The sequence below is a fragment of the Topomyia yanbarensis genome, chromosome 2 (genome assembly GCF_030247195.1).
Source record: "Topomyia yanbarensis strain Yona2022 chromosome 2, ASM3024719v1, whole genome shotgun sequence".
Classification (NCBI taxonomy): Eukaryota; Metazoa; Arthropoda; class Insecta; order Diptera; family Culicidae; genus Topomyia; species Topomyia yanbarensis.
This window is the reverse complement of record NC_080671.1, coordinates 107,067,712-107,090,100: the sequence shown is the minus strand read 5'-3', so window position 1 is coordinate 107,090,100 and position 22,389 is coordinate 107,067,712. Positions and strand designations below refer to the sequence as shown.

General features: G+C 35.6%; 1 protein-coding gene across 17 annotated transcripts in view; it reads right to left on the bottom strand.

Annotated features, from left to right (window-relative positions):
* The window catches only part of LOC131679141 (A disintegrin and metalloproteinase with thrombospondin motifs 7-like), a 194,687-nt gene that overhangs the window by 155,660 nt on the left and 16,638 nt on the right, over positions 1–22,389 (bottom strand). For 3 of the 17 annotated variants that reach the window (XM_058959748.1, XM_058959751.1, XM_058959752.1), the window contains exon 1: positions 20,277–20,359. The exons of 1 other annotated variant lie outside the window; for it this stretch is intronic. The gene's annotated coding sequence lies outside the window, so the exon portion shown is untranslated. Of the gene's footprint in view, positions 1–19,497; positions 19,514–20,122; positions 20,400–22,389 lie in introns of those variants that run through there. 13 more of the 17 variants (XM_058959737.1, XM_058959744.1, XM_058959738.1 and 10 more) reach the window with 13 other exon arrangements.

Genomic DNA, 22,389 nt, shown 5'->3' with positions numbered 1-22,389 from the left:
AAGATACGGCAAATGTTTCATTGATTAGGTGTATAATTACGACAATTATATTGAGCGTCTTCTGCTGGCGGAAAAGTTATGCACGCATGTGGCTGAAGCAAGTAATGCTTGCAGCACGCAAAAGTGATAGCTTTTAAACAAAACTGGACCGGGAACCGGCACGTGACCAGCTACCAGCACGTTTGAAGATGACCGATCTCAGCAGGATGATGATGAACGATGCTTTATCGTATCACCTCTGGCAGAGACGATGACGTTCCGACGCGCTGGTAAGTGGTTGTATTATGATAGTCGAGTTGAAAAGCTTGATTTGAATATGCTGCTGCATTGCTTTCGGGCGGGTGTTTCCCGCGTAGATGGACGAGCAAATTCGATTGGCAACGGTAGTTTGTTCCTTCAATCCGCTATCATCCTGGGAAGCGGCACTCTGCCGGCAAACGCACTGTTATCTATGTTGTATACCACGATTATAAAGTGCCACTAAATGGCTGGTAGCTACAGCCATAGATGCAACTATGTTATGCTGCTATCCTACATATATAATGAAATAAGTATGACGCTTTGTTCAGCAAGCACTAATGGCTATAGCAAGGCTAGAACTAAAACGAGCGATCGGTGTGGTATGATGATAGCTGACGACTCTATCGGACTAAGGGTGGAGCGCCTAATCCGAACGACAAAAGGCAATTTAGCGTGGCTGCCGTGTTTATGTGGCTCAGCTGCCGCTGCAACTGATGCCGGAACCGACAGAAAAGGCAAATGATAATTGATTAGCATAGAAGGGATTTATTTATTTATGACTGCGCTCCGTTATTCATCAGCTTAATTGTTGTTGTTTGTTCAATAAATGGTTTGGCATAAAGCGGAACGGTGGCAGCTGATACGGCTGCTTCCGTTGGCCTGCGATCCGGAAGCTGAGCTTTATGACACTTGGGGGAGGTGCTCGTGAAATGAAATTCAAATAAAATCACCAAGGCTATATTTATGGAAGCAAAAAAAAGAGAAGCGAGAAATTTCCGGAACATATGGTGATTTACGATTGAACTGTAAATTATTCATTCGTTTGCGAACTTGATAATAAAAATACATACCCAACTGTTGACCCTTAGAGCCAATTGATTGCAAAATGTTTATTATGATGTTTTTGAATTCGACGTTCAGAGTTTCGTCACGATCATTATTTTGTATTAAACCAGGGTTGTTAAGAAATTTGTTATTCACGAAAGTTCTTAAATATTCTAGAACATTAAATTACATGACATGCGCTATCAAAAATAAACTATTAACAATTCTTGTCAACGATCTTTTGTGTGTTATATTTCAGTACAAAAATGATAAGTAAACACCCTCTATGTAATCCCGCTCTAATTCAGTATAAATAGAGACGTATTCCCGCTGATTCTGTCCTATTCATGATAATTTCGCCACAGGCAGTTGCCATAAAAGTGGCCTCCGTACCAGACCTCACCCACACCGTATGAATACTTCATGCGCCTAAGCACTTCTCGCAGTCCGGAAATCCGCTTACCACTAGATTACTTCCTATTTTTAGTTGAAATATGCATTCATCACAACTGACTGACTGTTTTCACTGACTGTTTGGTGAATGGGAGCGTGGAAAACTTCCGGCCCACGGGCGGCACAAATATTCTAAAGCTCTAACATTTGCACATCCAGCTCAGCCTCGTATTGTGGTGAGGCGCTCACCGCTTCGTAATCAAAGCAGCGGCAGACTCGAGTTGAGCACGAATTTGTTTTTTTGTTGTTGTGGGGATGTATGTGTGTGAATAACTACTACCAGTCCACGCCGAGAGGAATTATTGAAATTTCCCAGTCGTTTTATATGTAGGTAGATTATGGTGGACGAAACTAAAGTTTTTCTTACGACAATGCTCCAACCGGATTTTGAAAAGATAATCAAAATAACATATTTAAGCTTTTTCTTTCATTAAAATTTTAATCGGAGCCACTCGCACAAGTCACTTGAAAAGATAGCGACCTTTACAGCCATTTTAGCTATTTGTGGGTTTTTGACGAAAAATTTAAATAAGAATTCCCATAATTTTGCACAAAAAACATGAATTTTACATCAATATCCATGGATATGCATTATAAAGGTTCATATTGAGGTCAGAATTGCTTAATGATGGATCCTTAAAATATCCAAAAAATTGTCATTTTCGGTGAACTCTATTTTCAAATTATGAGAAAAGTACATATTTCAAAGTAACATAAAGAAAAACATCATGAAATTAATCGATTTAAAGACAAATAAATAATGGGGAATTTTCTGTGAGAATGACCATAAGAGTGGGACATGGTTATATGAAAAAAATAAAATTTTGCTCCGAGTAACTTTTTGGGTCCCATTTAGCTCCCAGAACAACTGTGAAAATTTTTAGTTCGATCGGTGAAACTATATATTTGCACTCACGGTTTAAAGTTTACATGGGATTTCGAATGGGGAAATCTACTTTTGCAAAATAATTCTTCCAAGAGTCGCCCGTTATCTCCTAAAAATAAATAGATAACTGATTTAGAATTTATAGAAAATTTGTCAGGGAAACAAAGCCTAGAAGACCATGAAACGATCTGTTTGTGGAAAAACTTATTAAGCAAAAACCGATTGATGTTCTGAAGATTGATGAAAATTTCACTTTTCATAGCATCACTGCTTCTGACGGTCGAATTATATACAAAAATTTTAATTTCCCTGAATATGGACAAAAGTAGCCTCAATTTATCCCTCAAAACTCTTGTGAAGTGGCCTAACAGTATAGATAAATGATTGAGATAAATTAAGAGAAGATCAAAACAAAATTGCTCATAATTGGAAAACCAACAGCAGTTGTGCTAGAAAAAATGAATATTTTATCAATCGTCAGCCCATCAATCGGTTTCTGCTTAATAACTTTTTTCTCAAGCGTCAGATCGTTTCGTGGTTTTCGAGTCATTGTTTCTTTGTTAAATTGCCTATAAAACCCACATAACGATTTATTTTTAGGAAGGAATGGGTGACTCTTGGAGGAAGTAATTTGCGAAAGTAATTTTCCCATGCAAAATCCCATGTAAACTTTAAACAGTGGCCGAAAAAATATAGTTTCAGGGATCGAGCTAAGAATTTGTACAGTTGTTCTAGGACCCAAATGGTACCTGAAAAGTTGCTCGGAGCTGGATTCTATTTGTTGTCCCACCCTAATGACCATATCAAACCATATTAAATGACCAAAATACACATCGATACATTTCTTATTGAGAAATTGTCAAACTCTTTTTATTTGGCATGTGATAAAAATGTTTTCTCCACTAAAGTATGATTATAGATGCCCGAAATGAACATTTATGATTCAAAGCGCTGGATATTGATGCGAAATCTATATTTTCGTTGTTTAATAATTTGTGTTTTCAGTTTAGTACATATAGTGAAAATATGGTCATTCTTGGAAGCATTTTATCTGTGTGCTGATTATTAAAAACTTGGTTAGCACGAAAAACGTTTAAATAAATAAAACTCAGTGCAATGATTACATCATTTATCCATATGCGGTAAAGAACTAAAATATTTTTAAACCATTGAAACTGCAAAATTTGTCAAATCTTCAAGTACGAGCGGTTCCGGTTGAGATTTTAATAAAAGAGAAGTTGGAATATGTTGTTTTTACTTAAAAATATTTTTAAAATCCGGTTGGGACATAACCGTAGGAGCGCCGCTTTTTTGCACCACTCTAATGTTGGTATAAGAACGCTAACTAGGTACAGCTAGCGAAAGGTGTGAAACCGTGCGCAAAGTTTATTTATGTTTTCTTTAGCTGACAGCCTAACGTGCGAAGTCCGAAATGGAAGCTATATCTTCATTTTGGTGGCATTCGCAATAGCGGAATGGTTTGATTTCCTGACTGCTGGAAGCGTTGGCGGTGGTTTTGATTGCCAGTTTTCGTGATGCTTCCTGTCATTTGATCAATTTTGTTGTGAAGGGTTGCAAAAAGGTGATGAGGCTCTCTTATCTGATGTTTACGGTGTGATGCGAAGTGCGAAGATCCGACAAAATTTGATCAACTGGGTTCCTGTTCCCGTGTCGTAGAAAGCGACGAAATCTGGATTCTCTAAGTCGAAGTGTAACTCAGTGCCAAATGGCTGAAGGGGCTAAACTATGTCGCGAGCGGAGTATGGGACTTGCCTTACTGTGTGTCTACGCAGTGAAAGTTTGTTTTCTCGTAAATCAAGGGAAACAAATGCTGGAAATGTCCCAAATTGATACCAAATTGAGCATAGGAATTTTTATTTCCTAAAAAAGATTGATTTTTGTCGTTATACATATATTGAAATATTTAATAAATAAATGAAAAATAAATAAAATTTAGGTTTAAATTGGTCGGTGTTAAGTCAGACCGGACTAAGTGACAAAATATTGATTTCGAGAAAAACGGATTCAAAGTTTTAATCGCAACATCCTCTACGTTATAATTGCAAATTATTTTCTGTCATAGTTCTTGTTTATGGTTACATATTTCAAATCTGGCAAAAGTTGAATGTAGATGAAGAAATTCTTTAGCCAGTGTTATCATTATCTCATTTTTTGATGTTTTGCGACTTAATCCGGTCTGACTTAACACCGACCAATTCTCGTGAACACTTTAACGAGTTAACCCACTGCACTGTAGAGCACGAAAAAATAGGCATATTTCAGGAATTTTTCTACACGTAATAAAGAGGTGAATCGAGATCTTGTCAAATGGGATTTATAATACTAGTTATGAAGCACAAAAATTTTTTTTTCGAATAATTTTATCACAAGATGGCGGCCGCGCAGTCTTTTTCCGTGAGCGCCTCTTTTTGGAAAGGGTCCGTGGCCGGAAATCAATCTCGCGTAATTTTTAACCTAGAGATTAAAACTAAAGTTTTTTTTCAATTCCTTATAACAATACCACCGACGTACGTAGGATTTTTTCGATGTATTGATTTTTCGCGAAATGGCGCTCTTTTTAGTAAAAAAACGATGAAAATGTCATAGAAATCGACACAAAATAGTTGATCGAAAAAAAAATTAACTAATGAAAAGATGAAATCCTCCATCTCCAAATCTTCAGCGACCTGCAGAAATCAATTTTGAATATACTGTAAAAATTTCAAAATGATCCAAAATCGTTTGTTCGAGTTATGTTTCCGTCCAGCTCAAAAAATGTGGTTTCGAATAAAATGAGGTGAAAATTTTCAATGAGCTCGGAGTATACATAAGAGAGGTTGCGGCAGAATTGAAAATTTATACATTTAAAAATGATTGTCGCCTGTGGTTGTTTGGTATATCATTTCAAGACCTCAAGGCATATTTTAGACCAGTAAAAAAACCGATTTTTTAAATTCTAGTGGTGTAACCACTTAATAGTGTTTTTAACCAAACATTCTCTTAAAGGCCGATACTATGGATATCTCAAGCAATTCCCTTACCTTTTTTCCTTTCTCATATAGAAAGGTTATGCAATCGGTCGGAATTTCGAACTTTTAACTGAGGCCCGCAGGGCCCTGTCTCTTATACCATTGGACTCAGTTCGTCGATATCGGAAAAAGTATGTATGTATCAAACAATTTCACTCATTTTTCTCAGAGACAGGTGGACCGATTTGCACAAATGAAAGCTACAACCTTCCCATCGGTCGCTATCGATTTTATATTGATCGGACTTCCGGTTCCTGAATTACGGGTTGAAGAGCATGATCACACAGCAAATTTCCATATGAATTGGTACCACCATGATGTACAAATGATGCAATACATAGTAAAAATGTGTGGACATTACTTGGATTTGCGTGTCTAGATGGTCAAGTCTTCTGTCTGTCACGTTAAAAGTTTACGCATATTTCATAAGATAAGTCTGCAAAAACGATAAAATCTGATTCTATCACAATTTCACATTATTAAGGTCACTAAGCCGCACATTTTGTCTACAGAAAGATATTTTCTATCGCGAACGGTTTTCGCTTTATTGTCATTTTGATACGTCTGTCACGCTACACAATTTTCGCTGTGAGTTTGAAGGTTGCCCGACTAAACTGAAAAAGTATGTTCCGTTGGCCCCCGAATTTGCGTGAACACAGTTTTAAGTTGAAGCTTGGAAATCAAAGAAGAGTTTGAAATATATGAAATTTTTTTTTCGATTTTATTGAGTATTCTCGATGATCTGTCACGTTACAACCAGAATCTGTCACATTACAGTTCTGTATTTTTATTGGAGCAAGGATATCGAGACAGTCGCGCACAAATCATCCTTGATCTGGGAACTGAGCATTAACGGAAAATTTCATGTTTATTTTGAAAAACAAATTGGTTTTGATGAATAAACGTGAATAACTTATGAAAAGGTCGTAGTTTCGCGAAATAACACAATGTCGAAAGAAAATCTAAAATAACTTAAAAACATTTGCATTTTGAAGGACAATTTTAATAGGCATTTTGAAATGCAAAAACATTTTAAAATACATAACTATAATTAAATTATTTAGGGTTAACGTGCCCTTATTCATCTCATTAGTCACGATGTCACACTATTTCGCTGATAACTCGGCCTACACTGATTGGATTGCGCTTAAATAGGTATCAACATTTTTGCTTTGTTCTGAAGAAGCAGATCAATAAAGATCTGGCTTGGAAAATGTAAAATACTCGCGTTAGAGCGAAGCGAAAAGTCGAGCACAACGCATCTTTATTCATCTCACCATTTGAGCTAATGCGTTGAATAGAGAAAGCAGACACTGCTCTAACTAATGTGTACAAATGGGTGGGATGAATAGAGGTGCTGAGATGAATTAGGGCGCAGTAACCCTACAGAAAAAAATTAAATTAAAATTAAAAGATTTTTGAAATATGTTTCAAATTTTTGTTATAAAATCATTTTTTTTCTCCACAACGCCATTATATTTTAAACCTTTTTTGTTTAATGAAATTTAAAACGCGTTATGTTTTTTAGCATTTGATATTTGTGAGTAACTTATTAAAAGAGCGTATTTTCACTACCCAAATAAAAAAAACGAAATATTTTGGTAAATTTTTCTTACGAGCATTTTGCTTCGAAATGATATTTAGTATTAATGGTGTATAAGAAAATAATACATATGACTGAAAAATATTAGGAAATTTAGAAGCATACCTAAAGTCGTTGTGAAAAATGTTTCTTCTATTTTTAGGCCTGCGTTAACAAAAAAATCATTTGTTAAATTATTGTATTTTTCAACTTTCTTGTTTTTTTCTTTTTGAAGAATGTCACCAAAAAGTATTCACACAGAAGAATTAATTCCCTAGAATTCGCTATCATATGCTGTACAAATTCGATTTCCGAACTACAGGTATACCTCGATTTAACATACATTTTCCGATTCAATCATGTACGTTAAATCGAATTTTATGTAAAATCAAAACACAAAAGAAATATTTGTTTTCGAATAGAATTATTTTTTTATTCATCATGCGAAATATTTACGAGGATATTACTGACTGTATCCACCTAACAGTGACATAGAAACCACATATTCACAATTAAACAATTAGATTGCTCTTCTGAACATAAACAACATATTTATTAGGGTGGGGCAAAATGATCGTTTTTTCAGCACAGCACTTTTTTGGTTCCATTTGGGGTCCCAAACAACTGTGTAGGGTTTGACCCGGCGTAGCGCATTGCGTTTGAAATTTGTATGGAAATTAGTATGGGAAAACCTACTTTTTTGCATTTTAAATTTTACAGACTACAATTTTTCCTGCAGTATACCAGCAATTAGATAGAAGTGTAGTCCAGGATATGCTGAACAACTTTGCCGAAGGATGCATGGTGCTATAATGTTTCTACAACAAGTTATAGCTGTTCAAAGTTCGATAGATCGAATTAATTGCCAAAAATCATTTTTTTTCCAACACTGCGGGTGTAGCAATGATTTTTCATATAGCATACCAAAATAACATTATATACTTTACATTTACCATATTGGTATGTTTGGATGAATTATTCAAAAGCCTTAGCTCAATTTCATGGGCGTATGTAGTTTCGCAATAGGGTGTAGTGAGGGGAGAGGGAGGGGGGGGGGGGCTTCAACATATAGAAATTCTAACTGAAATAACTGAAATCTTGTCGAGTTGAAATGTTCAGATGAATTATTTTACAACATTTGCACAATGCCCCATGCATAATAGTAACGATGACTGCGAAACTACCTACGCCCATGAAATTGAGCTAAGGCTTTTGAATAATTCATCCAAACATACCAATGTGGTAAATGTAAAGTATATGATGTTATTTTGGTATGCTATATGAAATATCATTGCTACACCCGCAGTGTTGGAAAAAAAAATGATTTTTGGCAATTAATTCGATCTATCGAATTTTGAATAGCTATAACTTGTTGTAGAGACATTCTAGCACCATGGATCCTTCGGCAAAGTTGTTCAGCATATCCTGGACTACACTTCTATCTAGTTGCTGGTATACTGCAGGAAAAATTGTAGTCTGTAAAATTGAAAATGCAAAAAAGTAGGTTTTCCCATACTAATTTCCATACAAATTTCAAACGCAATGCGCTACGCCGGGTCAAATCCAATCGACCCCAAATTTTGCCCAGTTGTTTGGGACCCCAAACGGAACCAAAAAAGTGCTGTGCTCAGTTGATTAGGTTAAGATTACGTTTTTCCATATAACAATGCCCCACCCTAATATTTATCTTAATCTTGCCAAGTATTCGCCAATTCTAACAGATATTCACTTCATAAAATTCGTCGCAAATTTTTTCAGAATTCTGGATAACTTATAAGAATAGTGTTATTAGCAGTGCAGTATTAGTTAAATTTTTAACGAGATTTTTTCTAACATCAACAATGTTGTATTAACCATTGTGTGCATGAAGAGCACAATGCCTAACTTTAGTAAGAAAATTTGTGTTTCTATTTTGTCTCATCTTTATCTTGGTAGACCAACCAGTCCGTCAGATAATCGCAGAATTCAAAAAGAGAACACAACTTGAGTTCACGAGCAAACGACTAGTCACGAAGTTTTGTAAGCACAGGAGTTCTACTTGCAGAAAAAAACAACCAAATCGAGCCATTGTAGCGATATAGTTCTCTTTGAGGAAAAAGTTAGATTAAATCATTTTGTGCACGACAGATACAATACCTCAATTTAAAAGTCGAACTCATCAGAATGAATAATACATTTTAATTACAATACAAAAATATTTAAAAAAAACTTGTTTAATCCTTATGGACGACGAGGAGGTGGAATTCACTAGAATGTGGATATCACTATTATCGATCTCCAAAGTAGCCGCGTAGCATGTGATGTCTAAAGCCAAGAATTGATCCACTGATTTCCTGCTCCCACGTTGTAACAGGCGACAAAGACGGAAATCTTCTTTTCATTTGTTTGGATCTATCTCCTTTTTTATTTATTGGATCTATCTCCTAGATTTCTATTTAAACGTGCACATTTATTATGGTACTCCTGGGGGCCAAGTATCCAGAGTCTTCGATCATCTTAAGTCGTACACAAATGCCAATACAGTTTATTCGAATCCCAATCTCTACTAACGACCATTCTCTACCCGTTGCAGTTGTTGAGAGTTATATATACAGATATACAGAATACGCAGTAATATATTAGGAATATAATCACAATCAGTGTCGGACTAACCTTGCTTTTGTGTGCTTCCTCTGTTTACATTAATGGCGATTTCGCTTGAACCCGAAACTGAGTCAGGTTCTAACCCCAACTGCTGTCAGTTCATACATTTTGACAGCAGTTGGGGATAGAAACTGACTCAGTTTCGCTTCAAACAAAAATCATATAAGTAATGACCGGCACCGGTATTGATAAATAAACACCGTGAGCTTAGCAGGAGTCGTACATTGAAGGAAGTCTTCCATCATTATCGTCTATTGCATTTTTTTTGCAAGGGGAGTCGATCTATAACGATTTTTTTTTGAAAAATGTCCACATGCACTGAGAAATTCACCTGTTCAATACAGCCTGATAAAAGATATTATCGAGCTTACGTTCTTTCAAGCTCTAGTTGGATGCGTTAACATCGAGGATCTGTCATGACTTCATTACAAATTTCCAACAGTTTCGTAATAACCGCTATAGCCCCAATGCCTATTAGTGGGACTCACCGTCCGCCAATATCTCGTCACCGCTCTATACCTTTCATCACACCTTCCATAGTTTACACATAAAAACCCATAAAACTATTATCAGGAAATAACTTGAACCACAAATTCGTGTATTCATTTTGTTGTGCGGTATCAAAAAAAGAATGTTTTTGTATCTCAGAATCTTAAACATAATCTAGCGAAAAAACGAAAATAAATTATGTTTCTTTAAGCATTGGAAGTGGATCATAGAATAAAATTGATATTGATTCTTAACATTTCGTTTTAGTAACATTGACATTAAAAAAAATTAAAAAAATTTGCATGTAGGCTAAATCGAGGTAAAAATCACGTTAAATCGAAATATATTAAATCGAAGGTATGTTAAATCGAGGTATACTGTATATATTTTAAAAGTAGTGTATTCAAGATCTCGTACGCCCTTTTTAAATAGTACTCTTGAATACAAATTATTTGTTTTACAATACAAAATATTTAGTCTCACATATAGATGAAACGTAAAAAGTTTCATCAGAATCGAAGATGGTCACCATTTTTGACGTAATTGAATCAAACTTGATGCAATTGCTTTATAGCAGAAAACATCTGTCACGTCACATAAGATCAACTGTGTTTTCTAAAAAATGAATAAAACTTGAAGGTTTTCACAATGCAGTCTCAAAAAGTAGACTCAAGTAGTAAGAAAAAATGTAGGTTAGACATTGTATGCAAACTGTTGGTGTGGTCCACAAAACTTTTTCGAATTTTTGATCTGTCACGTTACAAGTTATTTCTGTTTCATTACTACACATTTAAAAATAAGCATTAATCCAAATTCATTTTAAATTTTCAAGAAATATCATCAAATTTAAATTAGACTGCGATGGAAAAATGTGGTTCCATGCAAAAAGTTGAAATATGGATTTTGTTTACCATTTTATCACCTTACGGTCTTTGAGTCATTTTCAGGTCATGCAAGAAGCATCAACAAACATTTATAAATGACAGACATGGAATTTTTATGGGCTCATAATTCATTTTGCTTAATGTAAGAGGTTATATACAAACGGAAAAAATAGTTTGACGCAAAATTTGATAAAAAAAAATTCGCCTGTTGTTGCCATTTTCGCAGCCTTGACCAGATCTGACCCATCGTAATCGATTTTTAATTGATCCGACTTTCTGTTCCGGAATAACCGGATGATGAGCACGACCACGCAGCAAATCCCGATTTCAACGTATACTGCGATGAATGTTAAAAGGTGAACTTTTCCAACAACTGCTTAGATCTGTAGTTCTAGGTCACTAACAGCCATTCAAAGTCTCTTTGGCAACATTGACCACCATGGACGGTTCCGGAAACCCCGGCGGAAGTATTCAAATTCAGAATAACCGTTACATCTCAGTGATGGCTGGACCGATTTGACCAAACTTAGTGCCAAATGAACGGTGTTACGTCCCTAGAAACTGTTTACAAATATTATTTCGATCCGACTTCTGGTTGCTGAGTTAAGGGTTGTGGGTGGTCACAGAGCAAAGTCCTACTCAAACCGATGCTGCGATAAATGCAAAAAGGATTTTTTTTGCTAAAATAGGAGCCAAACATCTAGCATTTGCCGTTCTAGGTTACTGACGGCCCACATTGACCACCGTAGACGGTTCGGGAAGTTCCCGGAAAAATGGCCATCTTTCAAAATTAAAAAAAAAAAACACATCAATTTCTCAGAGATGGTTGAGCCGATTTTCACGAACTTAGTCTCACGCGTAAGGTATGTTATTCCTATGTGGTTTTTTTCTGCCAAAATCGTGCGATCTATTAATTACGCCTAAATCGTTAAATTTGGATCAATGACGTCTTCGGAGGAATTTGTCGACTCTATGAGCCATTTCATATTGTGTAGTTATTTTAATGATTAATCTCCCTAAAAGTGGGATATATTTACCAACTTTCTTGCAAGCGCACATATTAAAATTATGTCTTCGTTAAAGTTGCGCCTTTGTCAACAAATTTGCTGAAAACACAAAGTCTTTATCTTTACCATCATCGACATTATTGCTGGTTGTTTGTGGATGATCCCTTTAAAACCAATTCAATAACACTGGTCGACAGCCATTTTGGTGCAGGGTTGCGATAGTAGTTTTTAGGATAAATCGGATGCGCTGAGCTCAAAAATGACCATAGTTTTTCCCGCCGTGCTCCTGTTTTTGAGATTTCTCCATAAATTTGATGTTTTTTGTAGTCAGTTTTAATTTTTTTTTCCAAATTTTTCGAATTTACAAACTGTATCAAATCTATTATTAAAAGGTGCCACAAACATCTGACAAATATTTGGATATCTGGAAAGGCATATTGAATACTGCCAAATTCGAAAAAACCATGCGTAAACAAAAAAAATGCCACTCTTTTTACGAAAATTTGACATCTTGCAAAATTCAAAATGCTGCCATTACAAAAGTTCTCAATGGATTTCGATCAACAATAGCTGTAAGCGTCTTCTTTCAGAAAAAGTTCAAGCTAAACAGACGAAAATCGGCTGAGTTCTGATCATTTTACCTAATTGAAGAAAATCTTCAAAATCAACTTTTTTTGGTATTACTACAGACACGACAAAAACTTCGGAAAATCTATTAAAAATAAATTTCTTTTTATAGACTTCGATGCTCTGCATATAAATTAAAAGTCAAAGCAGTTTTATGACCACATTTTAACATAACCTTAAAATATTTTATTTGTATTATTGATGGCATTTAAAACTGGACTCCATAAAAGTGCGATTTTTCTTATAAAAGTGTGCTTTTACATTGAATCGTTCTCATGTATGAGGCGCACTTATTCCTCGTTGGAAAATACATAAGTGCGTAATAGACACCAAGACAATTCAATGTAAAAGTGCAGTTTTATAAGCGTTTCCGCACTTTTAGTCGCACTTATTATGTGCGCAATGCGCTACAATAGACCGCATTTTTTGCACCTCACTTCATTACGATCGAAGGCGTTTGGCAGTTCAGCTCTATAGTTCTTGAAGTTTCATTTGTGATACCGTTTGAGTTTGTAGCCTGCATATTTCTTGGGATGTGCGAGAAGTAAATACGAACAGGTATTTATATTCAGTACTTTATGCCTAGCTCACCGAAACAAAATTGATTCAATGAGAAATAAGGCGTCTTCACGGAGACAGCGTAAGAATGACCCAAATCATGGGATACTGGCCGACAATGTTTCAAACAGAAATATATGCCATTCTAGAATGCACTTACGTATGTCTGACAAGAAAATAACGGTACCCAAATATCTGCATTTTCTTAGATAGTCAGGACATAGTGACGTTGCAGGGAACGAAAAAGCCGATGAGCTAGCAAGAAGAGGGTCCTCCACTAATTTTATCGGCCCAGAACCATTCTGTGGATTCTCATCGAGTGCCCTCAAAATGGGATTGAAAAAGTGGAAAATCACAGCTACGACAATCAAAGAAATTTATCTCACCCAACGAGAAAAAAAAGTCTGGAGTTGCTTAGACTAAACAAAAAGAACTATGTATCATGACAGGACTACTTACCAGACACTGTCCGAGTAAATACCATCTTAAAAAAATTGGTAAGCTTACAAACGATACATGCCGCGTCTGCGGATCTGAAAGTGAAACATCAGAGCATCTGCTCTGCGAATGCTTTGCATTGATACAACGCAGACTAAGAGTCCTCGGTAAAGAAACATTGGAGCCTTTTAATATTTGGATTGTAAATCCCAAGCAGGTAATAAATTTCATGCGAAGTGGTGTGCCTAACTGGAAAGTGTATCTCAATAATGACAATCATTCATAAATAGTGATATGTCATAGTAGAAAGTACACTTAGATTAAAGAAGAGGCATACCACAATAGATCTAAATACTGGTCGCAGTGGTTCGCTCCAACAAAAAAAAGTTTAATTTGCTATATTGATATGATATAATAAAAATGTTCATATATAAAATAAAATATATTCTGTGATCACTGGTCGTTCCTATTCCCTTTTCGAAATTACATTCGCAAACGTCATCGAACATATAATTGAGTTAGGTTATGTAAGTTGACCAAAAGTAACAAAACTATGACTTCATATTCAGATTGAGTATGTCCAAATCAATTCGCTGTCTCTTTCTAACTCTTGAACTCCGTATTTTTGTTTATAGTATAACTATTACAAAGTGAAATATTTTTAGGCTATTTTGAAATGTGATAATAAAACTACTTTATGACTTTTAATTTATATTCAAAGCATTGAAGTTTATAAAAAACATTTATTTTTAATAGGTTTTCTGAAGTTTTTGTCGTGTCTGTAGTAATATCAAAAAGCGTTGATTTTGAAGATTTTCTTCAATTAGGTAAAATGATCAGAACTCAGCCGATTTTCGTCTGTTTAGCTTGAACTTTTTCTGAAAGAAGACGCTTACAGCTATTGTTGATCGAAATCCATTGAGAACTTTTGAAATGGCAGCATTTTGAATTTTGCAAAATGTCAAATTTTCGTAAAAAAGGGGCATTTTATTTTGTTTACGCATGGTTTTTTCGAATTTCACAGTATTCAATATGCCTTTCCAGATATCCAAATATTTGTTAGGTGTTTGTAGTACCTTTTAATAATAGATTTGATACAGTTTGCAAATTCGAAAAATTTAGAAAAAAAATTTACATTGACTACAAAAAAAATCAAATTTATGGAGAAATCTCAAAAACGGGAGCACGGCGGGAAAAACTATGGTCATTTTTGAGCTCAGCGCACCCGATTTACCCTAAAAATTATCGCAACCCTGCACCAAATTTTTTTTTTTCTGATTTTGTAGACCAATATTATGTAACCGAATTTTCCTAAAGGGGTTATGTTTGTTGTGCTGAGTCAAAAAAATCGAACAACAAACTTTCGAATGGATTTGACGTTCATACTCAATAGCGTTTACTCAAATTCCTAACGCGGCTGAGAACTAAGCACTGAAATTTCACTTCTTGATATCTCGCTACCTCTGAAATGCATGTGTGCATAGTTCAAACTTTACTTCGATATCGACTTTTTCTAAAAATGACTTCCCAGTAATATCTTTGATCTGAATTATTATCCCTAATCCTAATGCCAAAGAACAAATAAAAAACTCTCGAAACCCGTTAGGGAAAATCGTTATCATTACTGGAACTTTCTTTTTCACGAAACTTTTCGATAACCTTCCGTCACTTCCATTAAAAATTTTCAAATACTTTATAGTTTACATAATCTTATTAGGAACAGTTGTATAAGTAGCTTTTGTAATATTGTGTAGGAAAAGCTGAAAATTTATGAATTTTCTCTATCTGCAACATAAACTATCACACGAATGGGAATAGGTTCGCCGAATTTTGGAAGAAGTCGATAAAATAACCCCTTAAAAACTACATAAAAATTGGTGTATTTCGATGCAATTGAAAGAAAATATCCTCAAAAAATGGGATGTACCTATTACTGTGAATAATAAATACAGTAAAGATCTGTTTTTATCATCTCCATGGTGTATTTTAGGTTGACAAAATGGGGACATTGACTAAATCGCGACATTTTTTTCTCCATAATAAACTAAAGCTGTTAAAATATTCTTCACTTCCCTTGATGTAGTCTAATTACCATTTCTGATTTTTTAATATAATCTTCTAGCGCAAAAATTAAAAAAAATAGATATTTTAATTTTTGCATATTTGCATCTTTAAGATAAGGAAAACATGATCAAGAAAGGATTTACTCAAATTCAGCTTTGTTTGTCTGCTAGAGCCTAGCATATTTTCATATGAGGCTGATAAAATTGGGGGCTGATCAATTCGGGTCTTCAATGTATTATAATAGATAGGCAGTATTCGAAGAAGTTTCTTGTGGACGAGTGTAGAATATAGAATGGCATAATAACGAAACCGCCATATTTGAAGTTTGAAAATTATGGAGAATCAGTTTTTCAAAAAATTGTAACAGAGTTCCTGTCTTTGGCGAATTTTTTGAGACTTTCATTTAAAACAACTATATTGTTGGCATGAATACTACGTATATGGATTATATCGAGTTATAAAATTATATTTATCGAGTTATAAAATTATATTATGTGGTTTTCTCGTTTTTTTTTTTTCATTTTTAGCAAATGTTGAAAGTTATGCAATTTTTCGGTGAGCAGTTCTAAGTTTCATAGACATTAAATCAATTCGAATTTCGCTTCCTGTTGAAAAAAGACCCTAATCCATATTACAGTACACCCCTTCAAAACTGAACTCAATATGATAGGAAATTATGATTATGATTGATTTCAGAACTCTGGAATGAGTTTCTATTGGAATGTTTTTAGGCAAGTATTTGATATTGATGTTATTAAACAACTGTGAGATCAAGACCAATAGATCAGTTACAGATCAACACCGCATTCCCACAATTTTTCAAAGTTCCTGAATTAAATCAGTCAGCATCAATGAATTTTTAACTTCTATCCAATTTTTTTGGGTGAGGGGGGGGGGTGTTTAAACCCCAAAGCATCCTCTTGACTACACCACTGCTTGGAGTTATTCATTTCGCTTTTCATTTTCCGAGATATGTTTCAGATCGATCCGATGGTTATAAGTCAGAACGTTCGAGAAAATGAAAATTTTTGCACCGATAAGTGATCGAATTCTATCTAGACAACTTGGAATTGTTCGGTGGTTATTCTAGCGGTTATAGATTGAAAAATGAAATGAAATTCGTTTTATCAAACTAATATTTGGCTCATTTAAATGGATTATTACTATATTGAACAATAAATAGGCGACAAAGGGTAATCCACAAACAAGCCATAACTTTTAAAGTATTCGAAATATGTATTTGATGTTTTCAGTAAAGTTATTCGCAAAAGTAAGAGCTACAAATTTGCTGAAGTCATTATTTCAATACAATCAGTTCCAAGAAAATTTATGAAAATATCGCACCCTTAGGGGGATTAATCAGTAAAATCACAATACTAAAAAAAGCTTATTGTATGCTTTAAATTCTTCGAAGATACTATTGACCTAAACATAACCGTATTGGCGCTATTAATACATTGAATGAATTTGTTCTTATTTCTGGCTATGGGAAATGATATAAATCTTTCGTCCGCATGTAATGTTAAATATCTCCTTCGATAAAAATGCATTGATTGAAGAATTTATATATGTTATTAACGGAGCATTTGCAATAATTCGTTTGTATTTCTATTTTATGGGCCATTTTTCCGCTTTTCCATTAAATTGGTTTAACCTTTGAGATTTCTTACACTGATATTGTCCTATGCTAATTTGAGCGATTCTGTGAGTCCTGCCACTATCCCATGTAGTGTGTGTTATCAAAAACATCGCCAAGCATCAAGTTCTAAATGTTCTCAATCGATATAATACCCGAAGAAAGCGATAAGGGTTATAAGAAGTATATAATCACACTGTTAAATGGATTAAAAGCGTTTTTTGTAAAATGTTTTTTTCATGACAAAAACCATTTCACAGTATTTTAGAAACTTGTCGCAATTGATAAAAATGATTTCAGCAAAAATTGAATGATTTACTTTGATGCAGGATCGATTTTTAGAAATATGCGGCATCTCTCCCCAAATTACCCTATTTCATCTCGATGCACTATAACCGAAGATATTTGGACTTTACTAAACGTATATTTTATTTTCAATGTGAAATTCATTTGTTTACTTTAATTCGAAAACTATTCTACTGTAAAATTTTCGGATTCAGTATACGATTTTGCCTTAAAATTAACAACCAGCTAATTGAGTTCAGAAATGCTGTAAACTAGTGTCATAATTTACATTCTTATTTAACTTTTGTTTTCTCTATTCGTACGAGGGACTCTAGGGAACTTGAAAAAGGTTTGAAGTATGAAGTTGGTCTTTCAAAGATGTTATTTCAAAGCTAAGTGTATTTTTCTTATTATTCATATATGTATTATAGTCGATATACTAAAGTATTTTGTTCTGAATAAATTAACTAGAGTCGAGATCATTGAATTACTCATCCATCAAACATCAATAATTCACGTCGCGAACAGAAACGCCAAGGTTATGAATATGGACATTTTCTTGAACACTTTGTAATACTCGTTTATTCCGCTCTAGACCAGTTTAAAGGGGAAATTAAGATCATTACAGAAGCGAGGTAAATGCAAAACATATTCTGTCCCACCAATCTTAACGTGTTACAAAAGATTCACAAATTGAGATACTAGATGACATGACACTGCGATCGAATAACCTTTCATACCCGCCCACCGATCTTCGTTTACCATGGAGTGCGTGTCGTCCGCATGGACCAGCTCAGCCATTATGCAAACTATCCTTCTGACCGTACCGGTTCTGAATTGACTAACTGTTCCATAGCTGTTTTGAAGAAAAAAAGTTATCACTCTTACTTGTTTTTGTTACCAAATCTTATCGAAACCAAAAGTTGTATCTGTTTAAAAAGTTGTTTATAAACAACATGGGCATGAAGTGGCTAACCGCCTTTTATAATGATGGAGATTTATTTTTGCAGACTATTTCGAGTAAGGTCTTATTCTGAAGGATCTCAGTCCGATATTTACACTTGATGTTTATATCCGAATTTTACATTCCATTGAAGTGGGTTTCATGAAGCATTCTGTTGTTGCGACTTTTACTGCCAGTCGCTCCTTTCTAATGCAACTTTTATTAAATAATAAAGTGAAAAAATGGTGAAATCAATGTACTAACTAAAGCAAACATCCACATCACCAAGGAATTGTGTTAATTCAAAACTCGAATGAAGCATCATTTGAGCATAGAAATGGAACAGTAAATTCGTTCACATTGTGAGATAACATTGTTTGCGGTATTGTTTCCGAAAAGTTCTGTATAAACATTTGAAACAGGTTGTTCACGAGCGCACACACCGAGCAAGTATTACCGCAAATATTAACAATAATACGCAATTTGAAAGCAGCTCCTATTCCGCCATAATTTTCAATTTATGCAAAGAACCGCCGCAGAATAATAGGCAAAACACGAGAGACCGATTATTTATGACTTCGCGAAGTTAATAAATAACTGCCGAATTCATATAACCATCCCCGGCGGCGCGCTCACCGGTTTCAAGCGTCCACACCCAAAAATAGCACTATCACCCCAAGACTCAAGTCAGCAAAAAAAAGAACGACGCATCACTAACGAAGAAACATTGTCTTCTAACGCAACGAGAAAAGTACCATGTGGGATATATCGAAAATCCCGGGCGACTTGGCTGATAAATTGTGATATGAACGAAAGGTGAAGTTAGAGATACATATAGGCTCATGGCGGTCATGATCTTGCTTCCTCGATGACGATAATCACAACGATGATGATACTATTGTTGTTACTCCTATCACACTGCGATAGTTATCTCTGGAATGAATTTTCCGTTCTATCTCACTGAGTTGCAACATCGCCTTCGTATGCCAGCGGCGACAGCAGAAAACAACAGGCACTGATATGGTATACTCTCTTAACTTCTTTGTTTACACTGGGTTTATGTGGCTGTTCCATGGATTGCACCATTTGCATACAGCAATGCGTCTCCATCTCGGCTGGTGACTGGAGCAACCAACGTGCAGCGTCTTTTAATCCCTCGGTTGCATCACAAATCGGTGCATAATTCATGAACATGTGTGGCACCGAAAATAAAATCCAACACCCCCTTAACACCAAACCAATCTTATCTCGTCGTAAATTAGAACCCCTATTCCACACCACCTCCACTGCCACAGGTCATCTAGAACAAATGAACGGGTGGTTGGATTACACAAGGGATTGTTACATTCACTACACTGAACATTACACCGAATTATTTGCACATCTGCATGCGGGTCCACGAAATCACATACATCGGATCTCCGGTAATTCGTTTGAAGCAATAAACAAACACGGTTTGGCATACAAGGTGATTCTAACTTGTCTCTTTGTATCGTCAAACCGCGTTTCCGCACATTTGCCCGCCACACATACACCTACACACTCCCGACGCAATAATGACGAGCTAAGGTCCTGGGAAATCCTAAAGTACACACAGCATCCCGTTTCCGCACCTGTGAGATTTCACACAGGATCACTTCCAATTCGTTGGAAACGGCAACGAGGCAAAAATCCGTGAAATATCAACCACTACTGTTGACTAAAGCCAGACCCAGCGCTAGGAAATCCTGTCCACTCGGGATACCGATCTGAACTGAACTGAGTCGAACCGAATCTAGATAAAGACTGGAACTGGAAAGCACCAGCGAAGCACGTTTTCCTCCGTCGTCACACCGCCGTTCGGTCAGGCAGGAGCAGAATGGGAGAGATTTTCCGCCACCTTTGCGTCTAGCTAGGCTGTTCTGAGCTCTCTCGCGCTATTTCTCTGCACAGTCGCTGCCGCTTCAGTCGGTTCGGTAGGATGTTCGTGCTTCGGCTGAAGGTAAGTACTCTACCTGACACTTGACTCTGTTCTGCAACTACACCACCCACTGCCGCACAGTAACGAACGGTAGGCAGCAGTGATAGCGGATGGTGCGGGATCGACTAGAGAGAGAGAGAGAGCATAGAATTGGTGCAAACGCTATATCGCTGCTGTGATACCGTCAGACAGACAGGTGTACGGGAGTGCCATGTGGGATGTGAAATCACGTGTGGGTCCATGGCGTGCACGGATGTTGGGACGAGTTAGGATAACAATGTATATACATATGGATGGCAAGGACGGCAAATAATTATTTGAAATCAAGAAGTGATAATCTGATTAAAATACCTTTGCTTGAATCATGCTTTGTTCCATGAATGATTTTTACCTGTGAAGAAAAAAGATACGCATTAGTGATGTGATCGATGGACAATTGATAGTAGGCTAATGTAGAGGCTACGAAAGGGCACTGTGATATGCATCGAGATTTTCAATGTGATATGTACTATGCTTTATAGTCCAAGTAACCAATAAGAATTATAACGTAGCCTAATATTTGCTTTAGATCTGCATATAGGGCAACCATATAGAGCCGATGAGCAGTATATTCTGATATACTGCTTATATATTGCCAAAAAGGCGAAATATTGTGCTATAACTGTGCACAGATTGACAGCCCGGTTTCTGCATTAGCAATGCCATTATATGCCCCAATGTAAAACTGTCGAATTTGAAATCCTCTTATAGGCACTACTCAAACTATTAAACAGCGTCAATGCGCTGTCATTATCCACTATGCTTTAATAACGCTGTTTTTTTACTTTTCGGTATAATGAACAAAAAGGAAGAAAATTGCAATAGTGCTCAGAACTGCAATTGACTTTCTTATAAATTATGTGTTATGTATATTTTAGCCTATTTTTGGCCTATTTTCCTGTAGTAATTCTGCCTCAAGAGGAAATGCGCAAAGAGTAAACTCACAGCATTATGTTAGCATCACAGTAGCTTCATATTAGCTCTATAATAGCACTAAATTCATATATAATGCATAAATAGTTTAAGGATCCTTGAAACATGTATGCGTTATATCAGCTTTATATACATATACAGAGCTAGCGATAATGCTATATTTCGGCTGTGCCTTTATGCATTTACAGTGCAATTTGGTTGTATTGTAAATGCATTGTAAATTGCCCGTGTCACAGGTATAAAGTGATGGATGAATTTGTAAACCTTTTTTAATCCACCTAATGGTGTAATTGAGCTTTTCTCTTATCCAAACTATGATTTATTGGCTTGTTGTTGTTGATGTTATTAGACAATGTCTTGAGTTGTTATTATACCTACCATCTACCGTATACGTGAAGTAGCTGGCCTGGGTTAAAAGACGATGTTCTGTGTGATTGAATAACCTTTCTTTTATGAGAAAGACAGAAAAGTTCAGCGAATTTCATGTGTGATCAACTCACAACTCCGATCCAAATAAAATTCTGTAATAGCAATTGTGGAGACTATACTTTTTGAGTCTAAATTTGTAAAAATGAAGCCAGCTGTTGCTGAGGAAGAGGCGTGTATTTAATTCAGTGACTTTATCACTTCCTCGAGGCATCTGAATCCGTTGTAAGTGTCCAACGTGGTCAAAGAGGATTTTATTGGGTCGCAGTGAACGAAAAGCGCAAATCCCATCAATTTAGGAAATATTTTAATTTTTTTTACAAGGTTAAAGGTTCATTTGAGTATAAAATTACTTAAATCTGCCCAACCATCTCTGAAAAAAATGAGTAACATTATTTGATTCCTACATATATACATCCATACATAGCAACAGCCAGAACAG